Below are 10,035 nucleotides of genomic sequence, written 5' to 3'. Positions count from 1 at the left end.
GAGGGGCTGCGCTCACGTTACAGGTCAAAACCAGGTGCCATATTAGTTACTCATTAGCCCAGAGAAAGAGCTGCTGCATGACTGGGTGGAGACACATGTTGCAGGTTTCCAATGTCGCCTCCGCCTGAGGAGTTTAAGAGAGAAACAGTCCAGACAGTCCTTTAAACTGCTGCTACGGTTTAATAGTTAACTGCTCTTGCAACCGCAGCTTTCACACAGTTTAACACGACGCTGTTAATAGAGAAGTCTCAGCTACTGATGAGGCTGTGGTGTTGAGACAGTGTGAGGGTGGTGGTGACAGGGTGGCGCTCTGACATACATGTGGTTGTACAAAAAAATAAAATAACAACAGCAATAATATGATGATTGATGAAGTGTCTGCAAATATGTTTAAAGCTGCAGCTGGAATTTTAAATGCAGCAAAAACACTTTAACTGAAGAATATTTAAGTAAAATAAACACAATATGCATCTTGTTGCCCGTCCAATGACTGGAAGCACGACGAAAAGGTGATTTATTTATTTGTAAGACCTCCATTAAATAACATGAGGTGGAATTGTGGCACTTTCATATGTTTTTGGAAGGCTGAGCTTTCAAATAACTTCAACCCCCACGATGCACTGCAGCTGATACTGTGAATATTGGTACAAACTATCTGAATCCGGCTTGACGTCCGCAACAGAAAAGCCTGCGGATCAAAGTGGAAGAAGCGGGCTTATACTCACAGCACAGTGATGGCATTGTTAATTAAACGTAATTAATTCACAGAAACTGCCAGAAATCTGGTATTATCTATCAGAGAGAAAGCATATTACTGCGGGGAATAATAACAAAAAGCTGAAGCTCTGCCTGAGTTTAAATAGAGCCCTTCATCAGGGCATGAATTAAACTAAAGGCATTTTAATTTGTGATAATACAAGAAGAGAGGCCCAGTTTTTCTCTCATAACGATAACATTAGCTCTTATAGGCACAGCAGGCTCTAAAATAAAGGGACTTCTTAACTGAGGAGATAAAGGAAAAATCAATTTGGAGAGTAATCTTCATAATGAGACAACCAAACAGACAAAAAGCGAAGCCGCGGCGCGAGTGTGTAATGAACAAAGAGCGGCCCAGGCCCCGAGTGTTGTGGAACGAGCCTCCAGTAATTCAGCTCACAGGTATCTACGTTTTCATTTCACACGGTTTCACTCGGCCTGTGCTGCAGGAACAAGAATGAATCTCGCCCATGCTGCCTTTCACTTCGCATTGAAACGAGTAGCAAAGCAGCAAGTGATGCAAGACAAGAATGTGTGTGCGTGTGTGTGTGTGTGTGTGTGTGTGTGTGTGTGTGTGTGTGTGTGGGGTGAAGTTTGTTTGGCAGCACTTCTAACAATGTTGAGGCCCTCGGTGCTATCCAACAGAATGGCCCAGTCTGTCTCCACTCTATCTCAAAGAACCATATGCTTCGGGATAGCAGAGCCGACTCGTGTGTGTGTGTGTCTGTGTGTGTGAGTGTGTGTGTGTGTAGTCATTTGTTGCGTGAGTGTGTGTCCATATGTTCTAGCATCTAACATCCAACATCTAAACATCCAGATGGCGAAGCATCAGTCGACACAATGTTTCCTTCCATCACCAGGAAGTAGCTTGAAAACCGTAAAGACAATAAATATTCATTATCTGGGATTTAGGGAGCGACCGCACCAGCAGCAGTTATCAAATTATGATTTATAAAAATAAATAAATAAATTTAAAAAAAGAAGAGAAAAAGAAAGATTTTTATTTTTAAAACACAATCAGACTGAGGACGACAGATAAGATGAGAAAAAGGCTGGGGTGTAAATAACCTAAAGGAGTGGATTAAATTTGTGATTCAAACAAACCCAGTCGTCCCGATCCGTTTGTGAGGCCGTTATCAGCCGGATTTACAGACGACGGCGAAACGTATCAACCCAAGTGATTTTAAAAAAAGGAACCAATCAAAGCCTCATTCCTCAGATTTAATGCTCCAGTCCAGATGATCTCATAACTACAGAAGCACTGAATCCACTTGACCACATTAATCAGGCAAATGTTTGGGGCCCCTCCAAAGGGAAAAGGGGGCCCCTGAAGGCCCCTCATACTGGCACATTTTGCAATGACAATTAAATTCCCCTTTCAACCTCCCATTAAGGCACGATACAGTGCACTGCTGCTGCCCTAAGTGGAGCCCCTGATGATATGTGCTAGCGATAGCCTGCATTGGAGGCGTTCAGGGAGCATCGGTAAATTGTTTCATCTAACATAGCCTTCGTGTGAGGCGTTCTTGAACAACGGTAAATTGTACCATCAGACATAGCATGCATGTGAGGCGTTCAGGGAACATAGTTAAATTGTTTCGTCTAATGCAGCCTGGATATGAGGCGTTCAGGGAACATCAGTAAATGGTAACATCTGACATAGCCTACATGTGAGGCGTTCTGGAGACCCACTACTGATGATGATGATGATGATGATGATGATGATGACGACGTGCAGCTTGTGTATAGTTTGTCTCTACCTCGAGAATTCGGGCCTCATCACCCCTGGCTGATACCAGAATACCATCCATCTGAATTTCCACTTCTGCACACGCCAACATGACTAAACACGGAGACACTCATTAATAATACAATAACCACCACTGTGTTGTTATTTATATTACAGCTGTAAAAGCAGCACTGGTGCCTTCACAGATTAGTTTCACTTTGTAACTTTTCCCCCACTGTTATTGTCATTTTTGTTTTTCTGTCCTTTCATGGATTCTAATAGAGACATTACATAAAGTATTAATGGTGCAAGTTCATGTCCTGCAGGAAGTAAACTCAACCCCAGGCTGCTTCCTTCTCAATGCAACTGCAGGAAAATGATGTACAGGCCCTGAAATAATTCGACTGATGACGACACGCCGATAACCAAAAGGCAAAAAGTTTCTCTCGTAATTACAAAGATCCTAAATCACAATAAAGACGCCAGAGTCGTTTCTTTCCCTCGTCTGAGGCCTGAAAGCATCTGAACACATCTGAAACATTTCCATGGCTTTTATTAAATTTTCAGAAGCTATTGTGCATTCTTCTCTCCGGCTCACCCTCCGCTGACCTCTCCTCTGCCTCGTTCATTTCCAATCTCCTCTTCAATATGATTCAATAACTGCCTCTGCTGTGAATCAGCAAAAGGTAGGAAAAGGCAGAAGGCCAGTGTTGCATATTATTTTGATTTAAAGAATAAAGTTTTCTTCTGATTTTTTTTTGAGATAGAGAGATTGTAATGTGAATGAAATGTATTCTTCCTATGATTTGTATTTGTATCAGCGGTAAAAATCATGATTTTCTTTCCAATGTTTGGCTCGACTTATAAAAACGGAGGCAGACGGACGACAGACACACTCAGCAGGTCCAGATTGTAGACTGGGACGCCCCCTCTGCTCCCTGTCTGACCTCTACGCCAGGAAAGTGCATGCATGCACACACACACACAGACAGACAGAGTCTCTGTCCTGTCTGTCACACACACACCATGGGTCATGTGTCATGATGTGCCAAGAGACAGTCGAACAATGGCAGCTACGTCCACAGACAAAGACCCCAAACACACTTTCTCCTACGAACACACACACAACTGAACCTCATGCTTAATGCTTCATTATTTTGTGTAGTTGAATATGAACACACACACACACACACACACACACACACACACACACACACACACACACACACACACACACACAAAATGAAACAGACTGAGAAAAGAGGGAGAAAAAGTGAGTCGGACATTTATCAGGGTGTTGATGTTGGCAGATGTTGTTTTAAGGAATTTAAGTTTTAAGAGATTTCACTGCAGGAGCCTCAAAAACAGACTCCAGTGGTCAATCTGTGTAATTTGGGGATTTTTTTTTCTTTCTTTCTTCAGTTTTTCCTTTGTGTATCGTTGTTTAGCCAAGTTCACATTTGTGGCATTAACATGATGTGCAGACGTTTAACTGCAAACGTCATTGACTCTTAAACTGAGGCATTTCCTCATGAAGCTCAGCTGTGCTGCATTTTGTTTCGTGATCAGCCAATCACATCCCATATCAACAACCATGTCTTTAGTCTTTACGTAAAACTATGTGACACTTATTATTTACTCTCCTCACATTAAGTTTAAGCATCCAAATAAAATCCAGATGCAATTTAACACACTTTAATACACATTTATCAACATACACACGTCAGACAAGAAAATCTAATTAAGAATGTGGCCAGTGTTATCGGATACATAGTTCATCTGTGTAAATGCCAATTTTAAATACCCTCACCCTGAGCGATAATATCGTATATTGCGATATTTGGCCTGGTCTGTATCGAGATATTACATTTTGGATATTACACAAGCCTATTTCTCTTCACAATGATCAATACTACAGTTTGTGTCCAGATGATTTTCTGGCAAGAGCAATCAACTAATTATCTGAGCACTATGATCCATATTGAAAGCAAAAATAAAAGTTTCCTCTTTTTAAAGAGTGAAATAACAATGACGGCACTTTTCAGCTGAGAGCACTTAGAGAAAGACTAGACCGCTCAAGGTCACATACTAGGTTTCCTGTCTCTTCTCTCCTGATGGTAGTTTTAATTAACAGGACATTAAAGTGCAGCTGAGGCCTGGAGATTGTTCCGCTCATTAACAATAAGGCGACAGCTACTCCTGTTTGCTGATGATGCCATTCTGTTTACTGATGTATGTGAGGAGCAGTCAGGTCACTCGAGGTCAGCGGCTCTACTTAAAAGGATGAAATCACACTTTGAAATCTGATTTTTTTTCCACAGATTCCATTCATTCACACATACACACTTTCTTTTCACACGGCTTTAAGTGACAAATGCAGCAGTGAATCGTGTTTCCGTGGCCAAATGATTGAGCTGCTCAGGTGTGGAAGTCATGAGACAGCTTTACGTTCCGGTCATCAAACCTTTAATACGCCGATCTTCACTGGAATCCAACAAACATGTCAACACACTGGTTTTGTATCATGAAAAGCGTCAACCAGGCTGAAGCAGCTAAAATGAGAGTTCATACTCATCAGCTAGACACCGCTAATAAATGCTTATGTCTGCTGCATGTGTAAGTAGGCAACTGCTTGTTAATGCATGAGCTGCAGCATCTCGAAACGGCAAGGTGTGAAGAAGAGCCGAGGCAGGGGGAAGAAATTTAAGGGATAGAAGAAGAAAACATGTGCACAAGTACTGTGAAAACGACATATTAGCTATTCTGTCAAAATAGATAATGAATGTTAAAACTATGCAAATGCTAAACTTATCTGCATAAGTCCTTTTTAAACATAGGATGTGTAAATGACTGTGTTTGTGTGTATGTGTGTGTGTGTGTGTGTGTGTGTGTGTATGTGTAGGCTTATTTGTGTAGGATTTTAAGCAATTAGGACAGGAAACAGAGGCTGTTGCTTTGTCTTCCCTGTGGAATTAAGTTATGCACCGTCAACACACACACACACACACACACAGCAAATTCCCATTCTGACCGACAACACGGTCTCAGCTGTGAAACACACACGCAAATACACACACACTTAAAAAGCACAATCTCAACTTCCTCTTGACCCATTTCCCAAACACAACACACCACCTCTCTTTTTTTTCATCCCCCCCCCCCCCCGTCTATCTCTCTCTCCTCATCTGCTGGGAGCAAAGCCACTTCTGCTTTGTGTCACCAGATCAGAGGACGGACACACACACACACACACACACACAGTTAATCAGTTTGTTTATGAGGCCAAAGGCATGCAGGGCAAAATCCTTCTGTAAACTGTACTGTACTGTGTCTCTGGTGACTCTGCTGCTCTGTTCCACGGTCCAGGAGGGTAATGACTCGACTGTATGACTGATAAATGGAGCAGATATTTTGGCTTCTATTTGATTAATTATAGATTTATCAAAGAACTGATAAAGATGAGGAAAAACTGCCAAATTGTGAGGCGTAGACCTGTCTGAGCTGAATCAGTGCTAGCAATGTCACTAATGTGATTTATAAGATAGTGGTAAGATGGTAAGAGACACAAATTGTCATAAAAATAAAGAAAATACACCCCCTTAAAGGCTCGGGGAAAGAAGAGGAGATCAAATGAGGAATATGACGCCGGGAGGCAAACGAGGAGGGGGTGGAAAAAGTAAGAGAACGACGGCGAGGAGAGATAAAAACGTGAAGAGTTGCAGCCATTTGTTTAACAGTCTGACAGGAAATGTTGACTCTGGCTGCATCTGTACGCTCTCGATCAAGGCCGCCGAGACGCGGCGGCTTTTCGAAAATTTGTGGAGTGGAAACTAAATGGATCCATGCTGGTGGAGGAATTTCTTTGTTTACAGAGATATGTTTGGAGAAAGGTAAAGAGGAGGAAATGAGAAAAAGACAAGAGGGCAGACGAATCTAAGATACACCGAATGAAAATCCAATATGCGACAGCGGCGAAGAAAAAAATAAAAATAATAATTTTATAATGTCTCAAAACCGTTTGTGTGGATCTTTCTATCTCATGTTCCCGCTCTTTCCTTTTATCTTTTCCTTTTGTCCCTCAATGCCTCCCGTCCTCCCACCTACATTTCTCTCTAAAAAAAAAAAGTAAAAGGATTTAAAAAATAACATTATTTTCCAACAATACATTTATACTCATTCACCCCCCTCCTCCCTCGGTCAAGGTTGACTGAACACCAGCAGGCTTCACATTCACTTAATTCCACACATTCTTAATAGTGAATACAACCACAGTCTTGTTGTACACTTACAATCAAACAACTCAGTGGAAGAAAAACTGTCTTTGCTGGTCAGACACAGCATATAATGGCAGAATGTGTACAGAGAAATCAATTTATCTCAACAGATTAGCAACAATAAGTGTCTTTTCTTGGCTTCTCTTGAAGGGGGATGTAAGGGCTCGGTGCTCAAATATTTGGTACAAATGCTTTATTTTTTTATTTTTAATTTTTTGAAGGTCATGAAATAAAAAGAGGATTTTTAAAACATTTTTTTTTTTACCAATTTCAGGACATTTTTATTGAGTGAAATGATGAATAATCCTGAAATTAAAAGGCCTAGGGGGATTTAAGGTCACGTAAAGGGAAAATAGAAATGCGCTCGGATCACAATCTACATTGGGGGTTTTCGAGACCTTAAAAAGGAGACCTTGCTGAAATGCTGCCCTTTTAAATTTCAAAACTCCGGGGGTCGTGTTTCATAACGAATCCTTTCTTGATTCGTCACGCTCCTATCACGTGACCTTCCTCCGGAAAGAAAACAAACGGCATCAAACAGAATCACGGTCATGTGACAGGCATTTTCAGGCGTGGTAGTATGGATGGAGATTATCTATGACATAGAGCTGTCCATCTGGATGGATCACGAGAGGGCTGGAGCCAATCACAGCTGACATCGGACAAACAACCTTTCTCACTCAGATTCACACCTACGGGGCAATTGAGAGTCGCCACTTAACCTAACGTACATGTCTTTGGATTGTGGGAGGAAGCCGGAGCACCGGGAGGAAACTGCAGATTCAAACCCAGAACCTTGTTGCTGTGAGGCGACAGTGCTAACCACTGCACCGCCCACCTTAGTTTATTATCTAGCTTTATCAACAAGCACTGCCTGTTTTGTTGCGCCATTGCTTGGTGTGAGCAGGTGCCTTTAGTGACTGACTGAATATCAAAATTGTTGGTAATAAACTCGACCATGTGAAAACAAGTAAGTCTTTTTTCCCCCAGTGGCAGATATTTTATCATTTATTAAGAAAATATAAGTTTAAAACTCCAGTGTGATTAACAAACGAAAGGTCTACTGTCATCTAAGTGCAGTTTTGGCAGAAGAGTATTTTTTTTTTGGAGTAATGACTGAAAACTTAATGCAAAATATCTCTACTCAACTGTTCTACAGCAGGGGTGGATGGCCGGGTAGGTGGGGGCAAACACATCTGCTTCTGCTCAACATGACTGACATTCCTCAGGGAAGAGGGAGTCAGGAACAGCAGGCCGGATGGTAATGAAGTAGACTCTTACACCAACGTCAAGTCTCTCCCAAAATCCTCTCCCAACAGGCATCTCTGCAGATCAGAAGTAAGAGGTGTCTGCCGTGTAAACAAAATCCCACGACTTCCAAATCTGTGCAACCGAAGGGTGTGGGAACTGAGCTGACACCGTGGCCTTCATGTAAATTTATGACTTTTCCTTGGCAGCCCATTACTCAGTCAGAGGGCTTTGGTGACTTCAGTGAATAAAAATGTTCTCTCTTGGTTTATTACCGCAGTTTGTCAATGTGTTAAATAAGTTGGAAAATATCTCCCGGTGCAGCCTCCTCAGTCATGTCACTGAGGTGGAGGTGCCAATGTCGAGGACCCCGGCAGAAGAAAAGCAGGGTGGCCCAGAAGAAAAGAAAGTTGAATCAGGGTCAAAGTGACATCATCCGGCGCAAAACATTAGCTAATTAAATATGAGGAAGCACCATGTAATGAGAACAACGTCATTTCACCTCGTTGAGACAGAGGAGAAAAACAGTCGTCATCAGGGGAAGTTTCCAGACTGATCAGCCTTCAAACTAATGGACGAACTATTCAAACTCGACTTCCTCATTGGTATTTTATCGTTTCGCCAGTATCTTAAGTTACACCCTACTTTGTTGTGCAATGTTGAATCCCGTCATTAGCCTGACAACCTTCTCCGAAAACCAATGGGCTGCATATCCTTGCATATAAACCGGTGACCTTTTAACGAGCCCCTGGCGAGGATCCTGGGATTGAGTCTGGCAAAAAAAGTTATGTCGTCAGGCGAGGTTGTAAAGTTAACGATACTCCACTCTTTACTGGTCCCATCACTGCCCCAGCTGGGTGGCAAGTTAGCAGATTTGTTGTCGCTGTCGAGTTCACGAAGTCGTCCATAAATGGGTTCAGGAACGTGCAATAGGTCAAGCTGGTAGTGAATTTTGAGAGCGCCCTCTGCTGGAGCCCAAGGTAAACTACTCCAAACGCTCTGATAGGCTTAAAGAATAGAATTCAAAGAAGTCAAGTGAATCTTTATTTATAAAACGCCAAATCACAACAGAAGTTATCTCTAGGCACTTTTCAGGTCTAGACCGTAGTCTTCAAAGAACCAACAATTCTCACCGTTAGCGAACACTTGGTGACAGTGGCAAGGAAACACTTCCGTTTAAGAGGACAAGCTTCAAAATATGGAACTTTGAACTGAATCATCTCAGTTCAAAGTTACATATTTTGAAGCTTGAATTTCAAATAAAGTGACAGCCATGGTAACCAACAGGGACTGGCCAATTATTCTGACTGACTGCTACAATCCTCAGGGACCGGCTAAAAATTATTGCATTTAATAGTGTGTCATCATCCATCTTCTGAAGAGCTCCTTCATCTAATTCTCCTGGCATGGATCCGTCCGGTTAACTACTTTGTAAACACTATTTATGGGTTACAAACCGAGGTCGACCGAGTAATCGGTTTGGGCGATTAATCGGTTTTGCACGGCGTCTCCATTCATGAAGTCAAGGTAACGTCAGCTGGGGGGAACCAAAGTGCAACAGGTGTCGGCTATAAAACTTCAATCTCAAACAGAATCTTGCTCTCAATCACAGGCATCTATTTTCAGGGGTAAATACAACCCCTAAAACCCCTGTTTCGCCACTGAGCCTAATCCAGCAGAAGTGCCATATAAAAAAAATAATAATAATAATATCCCACATGACTCACAATCAAACTACAGTCAAAAGACACAACTCCCACCCGAAGCAGCAGCGGTGGCGGCGAGCAGAGAGCACCAGTGAGAGTCAGAACTTCTCTCTCTCTCTCTGCAGCAGAAAATGAAATGCCAAGCCTGGCTAAGGACATAATGAAAAAGCTATTATCAGCATGAGCTTTCATCAGCACCGCATTCAACCATGTTCAATACAAACTGATTCTCTCATCTCATGCTGTACCCATCTGAATGCCGGGATATAATAACGGAGGCGAGATAAGAGAAAGAGATCACTGTCCCCCCCCCCCCCGCCCC

The 10,035-nt window shown here is 42.3% G+C and overlaps 1 protein-coding gene across 2 annotated transcripts in view; it reads right to left on the bottom strand.

Annotated features, from left to right (window-relative positions):
• The window catches only part of LOC111657673 (plexin-B2-like), a 173,682-nt gene that overhangs the window by 105,417 nt on the left and 58,230 nt on the right, over nt 1-10,035 (bottom strand). The gene's annotated exons all lie outside the window — the stretch shown is intronic.

This window comes from Seriola lalandi, unplaced genomic scaffold, assembly GCF_002814215.2.
Source record: "Seriola lalandi dorsalis isolate HSWRI2012SDOR001 ecotype SW California unplaced genomic scaffold, Sedor1 jcf7180002054409, whole genome shotgun sequence".
Taxonomy (NCBI): Eukaryota; Metazoa; Chordata; class Actinopteri; order Carangiformes; family Carangidae; genus Seriola; species Seriola lalandi.
This window is presented reverse-complemented; position numbering and strand designations above follow the sequence as displayed.